Source organism: Pelmatolapia mariae, linkage group LG4 (genome assembly GCF_036321145.2).
Source record: "Pelmatolapia mariae isolate MD_Pm_ZW linkage group LG4, Pm_UMD_F_2, whole genome shotgun sequence".
NCBI lineage: Eukaryota > Metazoa > Chordata > Actinopteri > Cichliformes > Cichlidae > Pelmatolapia > Pelmatolapia mariae.
This window is the reverse complement of record NC_086230.1, coordinates 28,254,113-28,269,886: the sequence shown is the minus strand read 5'-3', so window position 1 is coordinate 28,269,886 and position 15,774 is coordinate 28,254,113. Positions and strand designations below refer to the sequence as shown.

Genomic DNA, 15,774 nt, shown 5'->3' with positions numbered 1-15,774 from the left:
CCACACTCTGCACCCCTCTAGAAATGCCATTTGTAGAAGGTCACAATGTGTATCTTTAATAACAGATACAAACTGGCTTCAGTGCAGGGACCCCTTCAGGGTGGAAATGGCTTATTTTGTCTGCACCAGTCCTAAACTATGCTGTCTGCTGCTATCGTGGTAATGCAAAATGTCCCAAATCTGAAACTGTGGGGATTACAAGTCTAAAGACAACACAAATAAGAATGTGTACATACATAAAGGATGATGTTTTTTCAAACTTTAAGGGAAACTACTTCTGGAGGTTTAAGCAGACAGTTGGTTCTAGACTGCTCATCTTTTCCCACACCAAACTGGAGACAGGAGCTGTGATAAAATCCAGAAAGTACTGCACTGTTCCAGTCGAGGAAACTGATGTTGTTGCTCTCCCCTGCCGTCTGCGCATGCAATTACTAAATCATTATCATTTCGAACAAGCATGATCTTCATCTGAGTTACCCTTTATTTAAACAGGCTGTCCTAAGGCTTCATAAGAGTTAAAGACAGTCCTACGTCCAACAGAAGGACAAAAAAAAAAAAAAAACAGAAGAAGAGGAAACAGAAATTGCAATGAGCTATTTAAAGTTAGGCCTTAAGCACTTCTGTCAAGTGAATCAGCTTTTTCCTTTTTTTTCTTTCGTTTTAGATGTGGAGTCTCAAAATGTTAGCCCATAAGGCTATTATCAAGGCAACACTAGTAGCACGAGAGCATCTGTGCTCGCCTTTGGGCTTTTTCCTAAACCCATCGCACCATGGTGGTCTACGGCTCAAAAAATCCTGGGGCCTCGTAGTCATAGAAACCCACTCATGTATGAATGTTACTTTGTTTAAACATGACTCCAGGAGAAGACACAGAGAGGAAAGGACGGGACAGGAATGTCCTGGAAGACACGTCACGTGTGGGTGATGTAACAAGAAAGTGGAGGAAAAAAATGATGCAGAAAAGAAGAAGCTGAGAGGTTGTGTGTGGGGCTTTCCTCACACAACTGTAAAGTACCTGAATGTAAGTAGAAGTTCTGTGGTGCGATCACAGTCTAGCAATAAAACATACTCCAAAAATTTAGAAGAGTTTCTCATGATTTAACTGGTTAACGAAATGGGACAGAAGATAGGACAGAAAGTTTCTATCATTACTTACCCGATCCACATGGTCTGTAGAAGATTAACAGAAAACACCAGTCATTATGAATATAGATTCACAGGTATTAGAGGAAGCCAGGAGTCAGGTTGCAGCATATTTTCAAAACCTACTTTTCTCTGTCTGAGTTTTAACCAATAATCCAGTTAGTCTTAGGTATGACATCTCCATTGGAGGCTGTATAAACACTGAACATGACCCCAGAGCATCTTTGTGTCAGGAGGAACATGTTGTATATGGAACAGCGGCTAAAAATAACCCAGTGTTAGCTTGTCTCTTTCTATCTTTTTATTAGTGTAACCCCCTGCAGTTGTTGAATTGAACAAAATTCCTTTAAAAGTAAATCAAAGGGACACTATTCTGGTTTATGTTTCAAACACGTTAAAGAAAAAGACTGAGCTGGAGGTTTTTATAATGTAAGAATGCATCAATAAAGGCATTTCATGAATGATGATTGGTGACACCTCAGTGAGTCTATCAGCAGCTAATGATTATGAGCTCTGTGACCCAGTAATGGAGGTGGTGACCTTCAAGGGTATTGTGAAAAGAAGGAGTGGGATGAAATTGAAGTAATATGTTCACAGGGTTATTGTGGATAAATCATTAAGACAACGCATGCAGGCAACATAAAAAATAAAAAATAAAAAAAACGTCTTACATATCGCACTTCATGCAGTCTGCCCTGCATCTAGCTTTCATCTCATTTTAGCCTGTTTCTGTGTGTGTGTGTGTGTGTGTGCCTCTCAGAGTGTGGCAGAGTCTGCCAGGCAAGGCGGTGACAGGGTTTCGGCCGCGATCTGTGAACCTGGCTGCTCTGTTTAGCTCCGCCTGTGACAGAGAGCGAGGGGGACATCACCCAGCCGTGGCTGCCCCAGCTGAGCCAATCAGGCGTGAGCGCTTACGGTCACATCAGCGCATGCCTTCTGCCATGTGCAGCTCTGTGGCACAGATCCCCTAATATGCTCTCCACAGTTGTAGTGGCATTCTGCTGATGACTTGCATGTGTTTGCTGAGACAATAAAGGTAACTCTGTGTGTTTCATTAAAAATATGTGTGCCCTCCTTCACTGCACCTGTGCTGATAATGTTTAACAGCATTATGTGATCACATGAAAAACAGGCTTCTAGTGTAACCGTATGTGCATTTGCTCTGAAAACTTTGATTTTGATTGTTATGGCCCTCCGAAATCTGATACCAGTCACTATACTTGGGTCAAAAATGAGTTGGCTTTTTTAGAATTTCCCAAATTATCCAAAATAACAAAGGGTGCCTCACCTATTTTTCAGCTGTAGTGAAACAATTTCAATGTAAATTCACTGTTAAATGTAAACTGGAGACAGAGAATGTTTGCCTTTAAAGGAAAAGCTGTCTCTTTTGAATCATGCTGCTTTCAGAGGTAAGACACAACTTTTATTTTGAAGGTCAACATTCTCGGTTTCTTTTTTGCATTGCACTTCTTTAAGTTTCACAAACACATGTCGAGCAGTTTGCGACTGTTTACACATAAGTCAGAACCTTCTACAAAACTATGGGAGTTTGCGGGAGTATGCTGGCAACCAAAGCAATCATAAGCACATTTTGGATGCAGCAAGATATATTTCTCTTTATATGAATTTCATACTGGTGACTGCCAGCAATAAACAGTACAGCAGCCACTTGCCGACTGTTCGTGGAATAAGCACTTTTTCCTTGTGACCAGGGAATCGCTTACCTGTGTGAACGGAGCTTTAGCAATCAATTTTTACAGTTACTGCAAGCAACCAATCGCAACTGTTTGAAATGCATCGTTTTTGTCAACCGGTCTCTAGGCCTGTGTGACAGTCCAGGGCTTGTTTGTTTTTTTTTCTTTTGACCTGAAACATATCCAGATTTAGTCAGATCCAGCTGTAAAATTGTGAGTCCGCAATTCCATCACCAGGTCAGAGTGACATCTGAAAACTAGAATAAATTTGAACTTATTCAAATCTGTAGATTAGAGCTGATGTATTAGAGTTGATAACGATGACATCATTGAACCCATTCTGTGAAACCTCAAATGCAGCTCTGCCAAATTTAATTAAAAAAACTTGATTTTAATCATTGTGGTATTTTGTATTTTTTCATTGAATGGGAAACTGTCTATTGTACACAAAATAATTTTGTATTATTTATAATATAAAGGACATTAAATGCATTGGTGTGATTTTTAGATTTTAGTTTAACAAAGCACATGAAGAAGATGAGTTATACACTGAAATAGTACATAGCTATTTTTAGATATAGCAAAAACTCATTCACTGAGGTAGCATTTAGGGTTCATCTGAGTGCAATGATAGTTTATCATATCAATGACTGTTTTTCATGTTGGTCTTGGGAAAAAATTAGATCACTTCATGCAGAGGAAACAGTATAAACGCCATGCAATCTATCATATAAAGAATCAAATTTTGTACTTAGAAATTCACAGTAATAAAACTCCAACATGTTAAAGACTTGTACAACTTGGCTCAGAACACATGTGAAGAGCTTCGAGATCAAATGCTCATGGTTACATGATGAGTGCATAAAGAAAGTTCTGACTTCGCACAATCCTGCTTGGTTAAATTAATTAAAGAATAGAAAATGATCCCAATAGTCTGAGAACATAGATTTATATTTCTCTTCTCATCATCCAAAAAAAAAGAATTTTACTGAAGAAAAGTCACATCAACAGTCATTAAATTTAGCCTTTACATTACCTGCTATTATCTACATTCATTTTAATCCTATCCTTATACATTTACATAAGAGATGCTTTTTCTTGTAGAAAGCATGCCTTGAATGTTTCCCTGTAGTTTATTATTTTCTCCTCTGGACAAAATTTATGTTGTTTGGAATTTCATGAGATCTGCATATTTAAATGCCTCAAGCTGTAAAAAAAAAAAAAAAAAAAAAATCAATCTGTATAATCCCAACAAACCTCATTGTAAATAATCCAAACTGTGCATTTTTAAGAAGAAGAAGAAAAAGTAGATGTAATGTCCTTTTATTATTACAGTGCTTCTTTAATCTTCAAAATTGACATATTTAATGTGTGCTTTTCAACTAAGTCTCTCATCTGTCATTACCCACAGAAATTTGTTTTCATTTACTCTTTCAAATCGATCCCACTTACTTTAATTAATGGATTAAAGTGTATTTAATACATTTTTCAAAATAAAATTATTTTAACGTTATTTGAATTTAATGTTCATTTCTTCTTATCATGGATGACATCTATCCTTAAAAATATTACACCCAAGCAATGTTCCCTCTAATTTTTCATGTGTCTGAGCAAACACACAAACTCCCTGAGCGGTCCCTTAGACCAGCGGTCCCCAACCCCCGGGCCTCGGACCGGTACTGGTCCGTGAGTCGTTTGGTACCGGGCCGCGAGAGTTGAGGCTCAGGTGTGAAATGTATTGTTTTCAGGGTTTTTATCGGTTTTCAGCGTGTGTGAGTCTGTGTTCTGCGACAGAGTCCTGTAACTCTCTGTCTGCAAATTACAGTATATAATGACCAATGTTGGGCAATTAATTATATAGTTACTTCTTCAAAAAAGTAACTGAGTTATGCAAACAACAACGTTTTTTGCAGCCGTTTACCTAAAAGTGCAGCCAAGGCGGTTTTTTAAATAAACATTTCAAAATATTTACAGAACAATCAGCTGTTCTGCATCAAATCTGATGCCACACAAATTATTTATGACACTCCAAAACATAATTTCTGTCCACTATGAGATAAAGGAGAACAACAGCCTGATGAACCTGCAGGCCTGACAACAGGAGATGTATCACTCCTGTAACACCTGTAACATTCAGCAGTCACCTCATTGTTCTGACACACACAACAAAACTATTGACTACACTACACACTAACTACACAAGATTTGCGCTAAACGTCGCAAATCTCTCACATCTCAAAACACCGCCGTCACTCCTAAAACTTCCCTCTTCCTAAACAACTAAATGCCATGTTGCCATATCATTGTTTGATTGGTCCACATGGTACTTTTTTCGACGAATAGGAAAGGGTGGGGGTTTTTGGTTTTGTTTTTGCTCACAGGAGAGTGTTTTCGAGCGTTTTCCTTATAAAATGCCGTTTTTACCGTTTCTTTCCGCAGTAAATATAAACAACGATAGTATTCAGGAAAAAACAAACAAACATTGCATATATTTTTATCATAACTCTGGTTTTACGTGGCCTATCAACACAATTTAAAAACTGGTATAAAGTCCACACTTTTTCCGTCAACTGTCCTGCTCACATCTCCAATGGTTGTACACGTTGTCATTAACGTGGCTTCACTCCACATCAGCCACGCTGCTTTGCTAGCTAAAACACTGGTCTCGGTACATAAGGACGCTGTCATAGCCTGTCGACGTTGATTAGCTGCGTATATACGAATGTGAATCGCATCATTGGCTTGACTATGGGATAAGGTGGCATCGTTCTAATCCCATATGGGAGCAGCCAGTCACTTACTGACTAACACTGCAAAACAGAATTGTTAAAGTTTTAATTTTAATTTCAATTCAGGTTAGATTTTTTTTTTTTTTTTTTTGTGCGCAACGCAGATTTTCTGTGCGCAGACACCGTGCCAGCAGTGCGCAATTGCGTACGCGCGCAGCTTAGAGGGAACATTGCACCCAAGACAATGATATTTCAAATGGGGAGTAAAAAGGTTAAAAAGAAGAGACAGGAGAGTAATGTGAGGGATGTCAGAGGTCCCCCAGGCCACAATATTTCCTGTACTCTTTACTGACTACTCTTAGGGGGAACCATGGCGATTTTTGAAACAAAATTAAGATAAAACATTACAAGCTTTTCATTCTCATAAAGAAATTTTCCTTAAAATTGACCTGCATTCTATCAAACTAAAACATGTTTAAAACACACTCAATACAACATTTTTCTATGGTAATTGCAAAAAAACGTATTTCAGTCTTTTTTTCAAAGAAGAAGAAGAATGTCAAGCTTTTCAATATTTAAAAGTATATTTAAACATATGATGATTAATTTAAATTCTTTGTTTTGGGTACATTCCCTCAGCCTTTAAAATATTATAATGGGTATTTTCCAAAATTTTGAAAGAAAAATAAAATGAATCAACTAAGAATATACACAGGCACAGTAATTGTTAGATTTTGGTCAGAGAGTTTGGTCAGATATATTAAAGATGCCTTCACATGTATATAATTTGAGATACTAAAGAACTTCTGATGACTGGTGCATAATTGTCAAACTGACACTTTACATTAATATAAGTTTACCAACAAGAGGAGATTAAGATGAGCAACCACAGACAAAACCAAAACAACAGGTATGAGTCACATGAGCACACAGTGCAGAAGCTCAAACGTTACCTCATCACTGCTGAACCCGGGAATGTGAGTAAACCACAGGAAAGGTTGTGTCATTGGTGAGTGACAGTGAATGAAAGACATCTCTCTGCCCCCATCCCTGTCACGTTGTGACTCCGCCCCTCCGATGACCCGAGGGAAGTGGCATAAGACCTGTCACCCCGAATCACAGCCTGGGCTATGACAGCTATGCTCATATGTAAATGTGTCAGCATACACAGATTCGTGAGCATGACATATCGGTTTGAATATGCATGTGCAACACTGACTGAAGCGTAAACATCTCTGTACATGCAGGGCTCGGTACATCTGCATGTATGTTTCCAGGCTCATGGTATGTATGTCTGAGTGACAGTATGTCATAGTGACATTCCCAGTGGGAAGGTCCCTCACGACTGTTTTCATTTGCTGGACTGCCCGTATGTCTTCATGAGCGCTGGCTAGGTGAAAGTGACATCCAATTTCATCCACACTCACAGGGGTTCTCTCTGTCTGTCTATATCTTCTTCTCTTACTATAAATGTCCCTTATTGTGCCTTCTGCAAGGAGGCATTTACTAGTTTTCTCTGTTTCACATCATTATAAATGATTTTACCTATGGTCTGTTTGGAATATGTCATACCAGAATGAGACATTGCTTTGGGTGATAGTAATTAAGGATGTAACTGTGCCATTTATTTCAATTAAAGCTGAATAAATTTACTTCCTTCTAGCAGTTTTACATCACATTGAATGGCAGAAAAATTCACTTTCAAAAACTATAAAATCCAACAAGCTAAAGCTGCTGACATACCTAGTTAGTGCTGTGACTAATTATTAGTTATTCCATTAGTTATTCCACTCCAAAAATGGAAGTTATATTTTAATGGGAAAAAGTCAAAAGTCCTCACAATGGAGATCCCGGAACTGGCTTTTTGCTTCATAAAATTCTACTCATAACTTTTAAAGCATTAATTTGAAAAGAATCATTAAATATTGAATGGCCTTGCTCCTGAATATATCATAGACCTACTAACCTCTTATCCACCTGGGCATTTATCTTAATCTTTAAAAGTATTCTGCTGGTTTTCAATCTGCCAATTAAGAGCAGAATGGCAACTTTATTTCCCTGAAAGATTCTACTTTAAAAATTCTTTTATTAAGAGGGCTTTATAGATGTTTGATTTATGGCATATATATTTTAATATTATTTTTTGCTCTTGTTTGTTGTTTTTTTAAGCGTTTATTTTCTTTCTGTGAAGCACTTTGCAGCTTTATTGGGAAATTGCATTATAAATTAAGTTTGTTATTCTAGAGTTAAAATTAATGCCCACTTATGAAAATTGTTGCTACTTAATTTCCTGTTTACTAATCAACATATTAATCAAACTCTACAGGGAAAGAGTGTGTCATAGAATTATATCTGTGAAACGCAACACTGCAGTTTTAAATCAAAGTACACAGCACTACTGCATTGCAGGGACTTTGCGATCTGGACACGTGTATTGCACGACTACGACATGCTGCAGCAATACAACTAGGATGACACAAAAATCCAGGTGTTCAGGATTCCCTTTGTTAGACAAAATCAGACACTACCCATCGCCTGTTTTTAGCTAAAGATTCGGAAGTCTGCTGTGGCATCACGGCAACACGTGCACCGACACAACTGCGAGGGGTCAGGGCCGACTCCAGGGCTCGTTTTCCAGAGGAGTCATCCTGAGTCACAGAGAGCATGCACAACCCTCCCCTACTCTTTGTTGCCCAATATTTAAGGTCTCCCCTTAAATATCAGGCACGCAGGACACAGAGCATGGTCAACTGCACTCACATGCACACATCAAACTACAATAATCTCACCACTGAACTTACTTAATCTGGGAAGCACGTGAAGGTCAAAATCTGTTTAGTTTAATTTAACGAAAAGTATTTGTAAAAAATCTTCAAAGTTATCTTAAGAGACCAGATGCAGTTAGTTACCAGTTATTTTTATATCAGTGTTGTGAAACAAATTTCCATATTTTCACTAAATCTTCTAAATGAAACTATTCTCCCAGAATCATTTGCTCATTGCAAAAACATTTCCACCACATCATGCAAATCCGTAAATTAGATCCCAACTGTACTACCAAAGACAGCCAAATTATAAACAACGTACAAATGTGCATTTATAGAGCAAATATGGAAGTAATGCAGCACAACGCACATTCTGCTCTATCTATCATTTGCATTTGGTGACTTCTTACAATTCTAAACGCTCGGTAATTACAAAGAGAGCAAGCCACCTTCCTTCTGCTCTTACTTTAAAGTCATTTACAGGAACTGGCAACCAGAAATTGCAGAGCAGAGTACACAGTGTCAAGCAGAGGGAATCCAGACTAGTTGGCAGGCATAAAGACACTTTTCCCTCAGTGTGCTGCACTCTGAGGATTAAGCCTGCCTGTGTGCTCACGTCTGCTAAACAAGATATAGACATAATACCTTGATGTTTTATGTTGGGCAAAGCCAAGGAGACGCTGCAGTGGCGAAGAATCTCCCAACATCTCTGCATATTTCCCACTTTATCTACAACACTGCACTCCCTCGTCACTCAAAGATTCTTTCTTTGAGGTTCCAGTAACATTGCATGTTTTGATGACTGACGGTTTTGTGCTGCACAACACCTGCTTCTAATATGCAAGTAGGGATAGGTTTTTTTGAAGTAGTGGCTGAAAGCATAAAATTTAGCTCTTACTGTACTGGCTCCACATCACACATTCTGAAGGAAAGAACTGGGAAAAGCAGGAAGTGAATTACTTCATTTATTCAAGATAGCTGCCCATAAAGCATGTAATTGACTTAAACACATCCCGCAGATATTTCAGCTGACAATTATGGTAATTGCAGACGGCTGATTTAGTTGCAAGTGATTATCGTAAAATAACGTTCGAATAACAGCACAAAGGTAGATAATTTGATACACATAATATATTCTAGAGATTAAGGCCATTTTCAATGGTGGAAACTAAAAGAGGAATTTCATGGTTTTAAAACTACTTTGTATGAATGATTCTTTACTGCTATTATTTACATTTGAAGAGTTGCAGGGCTTCATTGCTGCTGTTATCTTGGGTGCCTAACAAAATACACTGTAATACTGTAGTATGTAATACTGTGGTGTCAAACCTAAAATGGGCAGGAGCATCAAACTAATGCAAAATAACTTAATACATGAAAACATGTTTTGCTAATTTTTAACCTGTTTCATAGAATAAAAATACATTGTGAAAATTTACAAAACAGATAATGAATCATACAATTACAATTAATTGATGGCACTGAACATAAGATCATTGTATGTAGACTTTCGGAAGCAAACATATTTCATTTCTTCATGATTCAAACAACCAATTGACATCTATAAACTTTTCTTACATTTCCACTCTTGTGTAGTAATATTGGCATCAAAGATTTTATTTTGAATCCGAAAAAACTGGAATTATTGACTTCTCCGCCATTGAGCTGTGCTTATACTTTGATCCTCGAACTACGCAAAATATTGTTTTCTTCAAAAGTTGTACAAAGGCTCAAGAAACTTGAATGCATCTTCATTTTAATTAAGGAGCATCATACTAAATTTTAACTGTAAATTGAAAGAAGACAATGCTAATGCATTCTACATTATACTGCAGTACTGACCATTCATAGTAAGCCATAATGAAATCTATACATGAACATTTAATACAGTGTATCCTATGGCTTGGTCCTGAGCCAAGCAACAGGAATAGACTCATTCAACTGAAACAACCTGACTAATAACATGTATTAACTTTTTCATTTTTTACACATGGAGCTTTTAAAATGTGCAGCTTTAAAGTATTTAGGAATATAGCCCCACGTCCACCAGCTACAAAGGTAAAATGCTGCTTACACATTGATTACATTACTCTTTTTATCTCTTAAGTACATATTCGTACAGATACATTCAAATATATATATTTTAATGCATATATAATCAAAGCTTAAGCTTAACACGTCCTCAACAACTAGTGCATTTCTTTCATTTCAGGCACGTGACATTCTGCAGTGTACACTCTAAATTTCAAGCTTTGATCTTGCGATTTGGAAATCATCACATGCATTTTCAGCAGAGTGGATAGCCTGCTTGGTCTTTTTCTTTTCTTTTGTTTGTCTCTTCTGGACTTGACTTACTGTTACATTTTTGGGGGGATTACTGTAAAGGCTCAGCACATTTCTTCTTTCTTACTTCATTTTTTTCCGTTTTTTTTTTTCTTTTTTCTTTTTTTTTTGTTGCTTTGCTCGATTGGATAAATCAACTTACCAGACACCTAAGAGGCTATGGTAACATTTCTCCAACTTTTCTGGGACATCTTCTGGTCATTTAGTAAACATCCATGCACAATTTATCACTTATATCTGCCAGGTCATGAGTTTCTTTAGTGTCCCCAGGGGTGAAATAATGCAAAAAAGCATTGTATTTAATATAAAAAGAGGACAGTAACACATTCATCATGATACTAACTGATGGGGCATTTTCTTGCTGCCGAAGAGAATGTGCTCCTCATCTTTCTCGCAGTGCTGGAGTGCACAGGGGTGGACTTCCCTTCCCTTCCTCCCATACTGGCATAGGTTCCACCCCCAATGCACAGTGAGAGTTAAATAATGGTCTCCAGTGGGGTACAAGGGTAAAAAGGTGGGAGGAGAATCCGACAGCACAGATGGACTGCCTCGCAGAGTAGTTTCACATGCAGAAAATGTTAATTAAATCTATAGTATGCAAGGCTGTGAAATGCCAAAACTGCATTTACTTGATGGAAATATAGAACAAAGAATGGAGGGCAAATGGAGGTTGATAGGTTGCTCTTGGAATCCTACCAAGGAATAAATTCAAAATAAATACATAGCATCCATATGTTATGTGCAAAGTAAGCATCACTCACTAGCCCTAAGCTCTTTCACTGGCAATATCCCAAATCCATCACAATAGCTGCACATATAGCAAGGATTTTCTGAAGCACAGGGGGAGAAACTCATTATGGAGGCTCATATGTGAGCCACTGCTCGTATGGCATTGACAAATGCTCGACAGAGAAACCAATGTGGCATAATTCAAAGACGTCCAGCACAATGAAAGGGTTTCTCATCATGGTGAATAATGCTGGGTGCTGGCTGCTTCTAAGCTTTAAGTGGTGGGAATGTTTCTTTTGATATATTGACTTCTGGAATTATGAAATAATCCCTGAATCAGCGAATATATGTAGGTATGGAGCACCACGGATAAAGACACTCACAAAAACCTGGGGAGTGCTTTTATTTATTTATTTATTTTTTAATTTGCTGTCTTTATATTCAGATTTGAATTGATTTTTTTATATTAAAATATATATATATTTTTTTTAATACACAGTTATTTACATCTGGAATGGTATGAACAACCTTATTGTTATATTCTTTTAGTTTAAGCACATTTCATAAGAAATAAACCTGAATTATAATGAGCTTTACTGATGCAGATAACATTTTTGGTCTAATTTAAATAATTCAAATGTTGCCAAAATTCTATTCATAAATTTAAATCAATGCAAACCTCCTAAAAGCTATACTTGTGAAATCAATTCATTAATTATACAAAACAAAGATTTTACCAATAAAGCCATTATAGAATCTGCATGCGATTCAATAAATCTCAAAAGCTCCTGCGGGATTTAACGAAACCCTGAGGAGAATCCCTGCACCGCCCTCTACATCATCTACATGCTGATATGATTTGAGAATAAATGGATTTGGTTTTGTTTCTCAAAGCATACACAGCGTGGATTTTTAACCTATATTTGTTTTCTGTTGTGCGGATATGTGGCTCTGAATTGACAGTTTATATTAATTAGACGTGTCCTTTGCAGCTCCTTCCCCAAAGCACACTTGTACAAAGAAGTTGATTTCTTGTTGCTCACAGCTTGGCCTTGACCACTCTGTTACACATGCCAAACAACAGAGGAGATTCGGTGCAAATTTCAACAGAAATGAAACGCAAAGCTGAAACCGTCTTCTGTGCGTTATGGTGCCAAATGGTGCGTCTATGACCCCCCCAAGCAACCGTAGCAGGGCGCCCGCTGGGTTAAATTAGCCCCATTAGGAACAAAGGAGGGACACTGTAACACTATTACAGCAATTAACAGGCGTATTCTTACCGCTATGCGAGTCTGTGAGGATGCTTTAAGATATAAGATGATCCGTTTTTTGGGAGGGAAAGGTCGTTTTGGACTTGGTGAGGTCCAAACTTGAATCCCGCCGTTGATTATCAGCTCCGCTTCTCGGGAGGAACCAGCAGGATGTTTCACTATTGTGTTTCAATTTTGTCTCAGAGCATCTCTACGAGATGTGTAAGCAGTCTTTGTCCATGCCAGCCACGCTATTCTGTCTTCGGTCGAGCTACGTCGATTCAACTATGTGGTCTGTTGCGTAAAACCGGTGCCAAAATTCCTGCGGGCCCATTCCATTACAGCGATGCTAAACAATAGTCTGGTCATCTTGACAAGAACCGAACCCACACCAGCTCTGATAACAGCTGTATCGGCTTTTTAAAACCAAATCTTCAGCGCTAGTTTGTCCATATCACTATGACCGGCTCGAGAATTTGCTAATAAATACGTCAGCGGCTCACATGTGCCATTTGGCTCCAGCGTTGTCTTTCGGGTCCCTCGTCTTGTCCTCACAGGGGGAGTGAACAGTGGAGTTGCTGATCTGTTGATCACTGGAGGTCCACCTCCATCCAGCGGTGTCCTTGTCTCGTATTTATCGGGAACGGAGCCTTCGCCGTTTTCCACATGCAGTCTGACATTAGCTGAACGCGGATATCGATGAGTGACAGCTGGAGTCTCTGACTGTAAGCTTGGAGACCCATCTTTGCAGGAGGGGAGCAGCGATGTTGCGCGTACGTGTCTTTGGTAGTGCGCGTACCCGACAGGTCACACATCTCGGGTCCATAAACATCTGCCTAAGGAAAGGGCAGTTTGTACTTGTAGTCTTTGTTTGTGGTGCAGCCGTTCAGATATCAGAGTTAGAGGCTCGGCGTATTTCTGCTGTTTTATAATGGAATAATCAATAGGATAATTATCTGCTATGGTATCATTTGAATACAACATTTAATATACTTTTATAAAAAAGCAATGGGAATGTTGGAGGTAATGCTTATTTATTTATTCAAATTAGTATTGCTATGAGTTTATGTTCTTAATCTGCTTATCCACAATTAACAGAAGACGCTGGTGGTGTCTCAGATATATTGGGGGCGGGGACGGGGGGTGGAATGTGCTATTGTACTGCAAGTGTATTTCCTTAGTATGGCAATGAGGCATTATTAATAAAATGTGTGTCACTCTGGAACACTTATATGGGCAATATTAGATAAACCCAGTTTGTTGGCACATTGGGGTGGAAGATTTACAGATTCGGTTTTGGAAATATCTTTTTATTACCTATTAAATTTAATAGAAGGGTAAAAAAAAAAAGAAAGTATTTTGACCGTGATTTGGGAAAATATGGCATTTGGTGAAAATTCTATCCATTTTTCACAAACAACAAATAGTCCTCACAGTTAATTTTGCTCCATTAATGACTTATAGTAATTATACTTCTTTTTATTTTGCAAGCCTGTCATAGTGCAATAAAAATAACACGTTTTCTGCACATCAATGCAAATCTAATCTATCAGCCAATCACATGGAAGCAATCAGGCATGGTCAACAAGGCCTGCTGAAGTTCAAACTGAGCATCAGAATGGGGAGACAATGTCATATGTTACTTTGAACATGGCGTGGTTGTTGGTGTCAGTCTGGCTGGTCTGAGTATTTCAGAAACTGCTGATCTGCTGGGATTTTCCCAAACAACCATCTCGAGGATTTACAGAGAATGCAGAGCATCTCTGAATGTACAACACACTGAACCCTGAAGCCAGTGGACTACAGCAGCCGAGCTCACAAGACCTGGACAACAGAAACCTCAAAATGTTGCCTGGTCTAAATTTGAGTTTCTGCTGCAACATTTAAATAGGATCAGAATTTATACTAAACAGCATGAAAACATGGATCCGCCATGACCACTCCTTTATAGATTCACTGAGGTGCTGAATCTATAAAGGAGTGGTCATGGCGGATCCATGGCTGGATGGATCCACAGTCTTTATTTAGCAAGATTAGTCTTGGTCTAGTCTGGTGTAGTTTCGTTTGTGGTCCAAGTCCATAAAGCATAAATAAAGTGTCAATTTGACGTACTTGGCTTTTTATATGGGAAAAAAATAGGTTAATTAATTTAACCATTGACAAAAAACTATTAATAATTATTGGGCTGCAAATGATAGCCAAGGAAGTGACTGAAAGGATCAGGGTTCTTTGATTCCTTACAGTGAAAAGGGGCTTACAGATGAGTAATTCGTGAAATGATTTGGATCACTTCAAGGTGTTCTACATGTCATGTCACAAAGCTGAAATCATCTTAGTCTGGTTTCTTGAACATGAAAATTAGATCACTGTACTCAAATGGCCTCCACAGTCACCAGATATCAATTCAAATAAGCTACTTTAGGGATGTGACAGGAAGGAGGATTCCCATCATGGATGTGCAATCAACAAACCTAAAGCAGAACTGTGATGCTATGATGTGAAAACGAACCAGAATCTCTAGATGTTTCCAGCACCTCGGTGAATCTATACCACAAAGAATAAGGGCGGTTCTGAAGGCAAAGGAGGGTCCAACAGAGCAAGTAGTAGCAAGGCGTTACTAATGAAGAGGCCGGTGAGTGTAGATGTGAATCTTAGACATTTTCTTTCAGCTAGTCTGAAAGAATACATTTTATGAAATAAATCTAAAAATAAAATCTAAAAAATTCAAAACATGCTCAGAATGTTTGTAATGTTTTGCTAAAAAAATGTTTTGTTTACATTATAAAAATATTTACAGCGGTCAAGAGGTTAATTCAGAGCAAATGGGGGAGACTTCTCTTCCCATAAAAGCAAACTGGAGAAAAATTAAAAAAAAAAACCTAAAAAATAAATAAAGAAATGCAAAGTTAAAACAGTCTTTATTTAGCAAGATTAGTCTTGGTCTAGTCTGGTGTAGTTTCGTTTGTGGTCCAAGTCCATAAAGCATAAATAAAGTGTCAATTTGACGTACTTGGCTTTTTATTTGGGAAAAAAATAGGTTAATTATTGGGCTGCAAATGATATCCAAGGAAGTGACTGAAGGGATCAGGGTTCTTTGATTCCTTACAGTGAAAAGGGGCTT

General features: G+C 38.1%; 1 protein-coding gene across 2 annotated transcripts in view; it reads right to left on the bottom strand.

Moving 5' to 3' along the window:
* The window catches only part of gjc1 (gap junction protein gamma 1), a 47,376-nt gene extending 33,947 nt beyond the window's left edge, over window positions 1-13,429 (bottom strand). For both annotated transcript variants that reach the window (XM_063472289.1, XM_063472288.1), the window contains exon 1: window positions 12,684-13,429. The gene's annotated coding sequence lies outside the window, so the exon portion shown is untranslated. The remainder of the gene's footprint in view (window positions 1-12,683) is intronic.
* Between the last annotated feature and the right edge of the window lie 2,345 nt (window positions 13,430-15,774).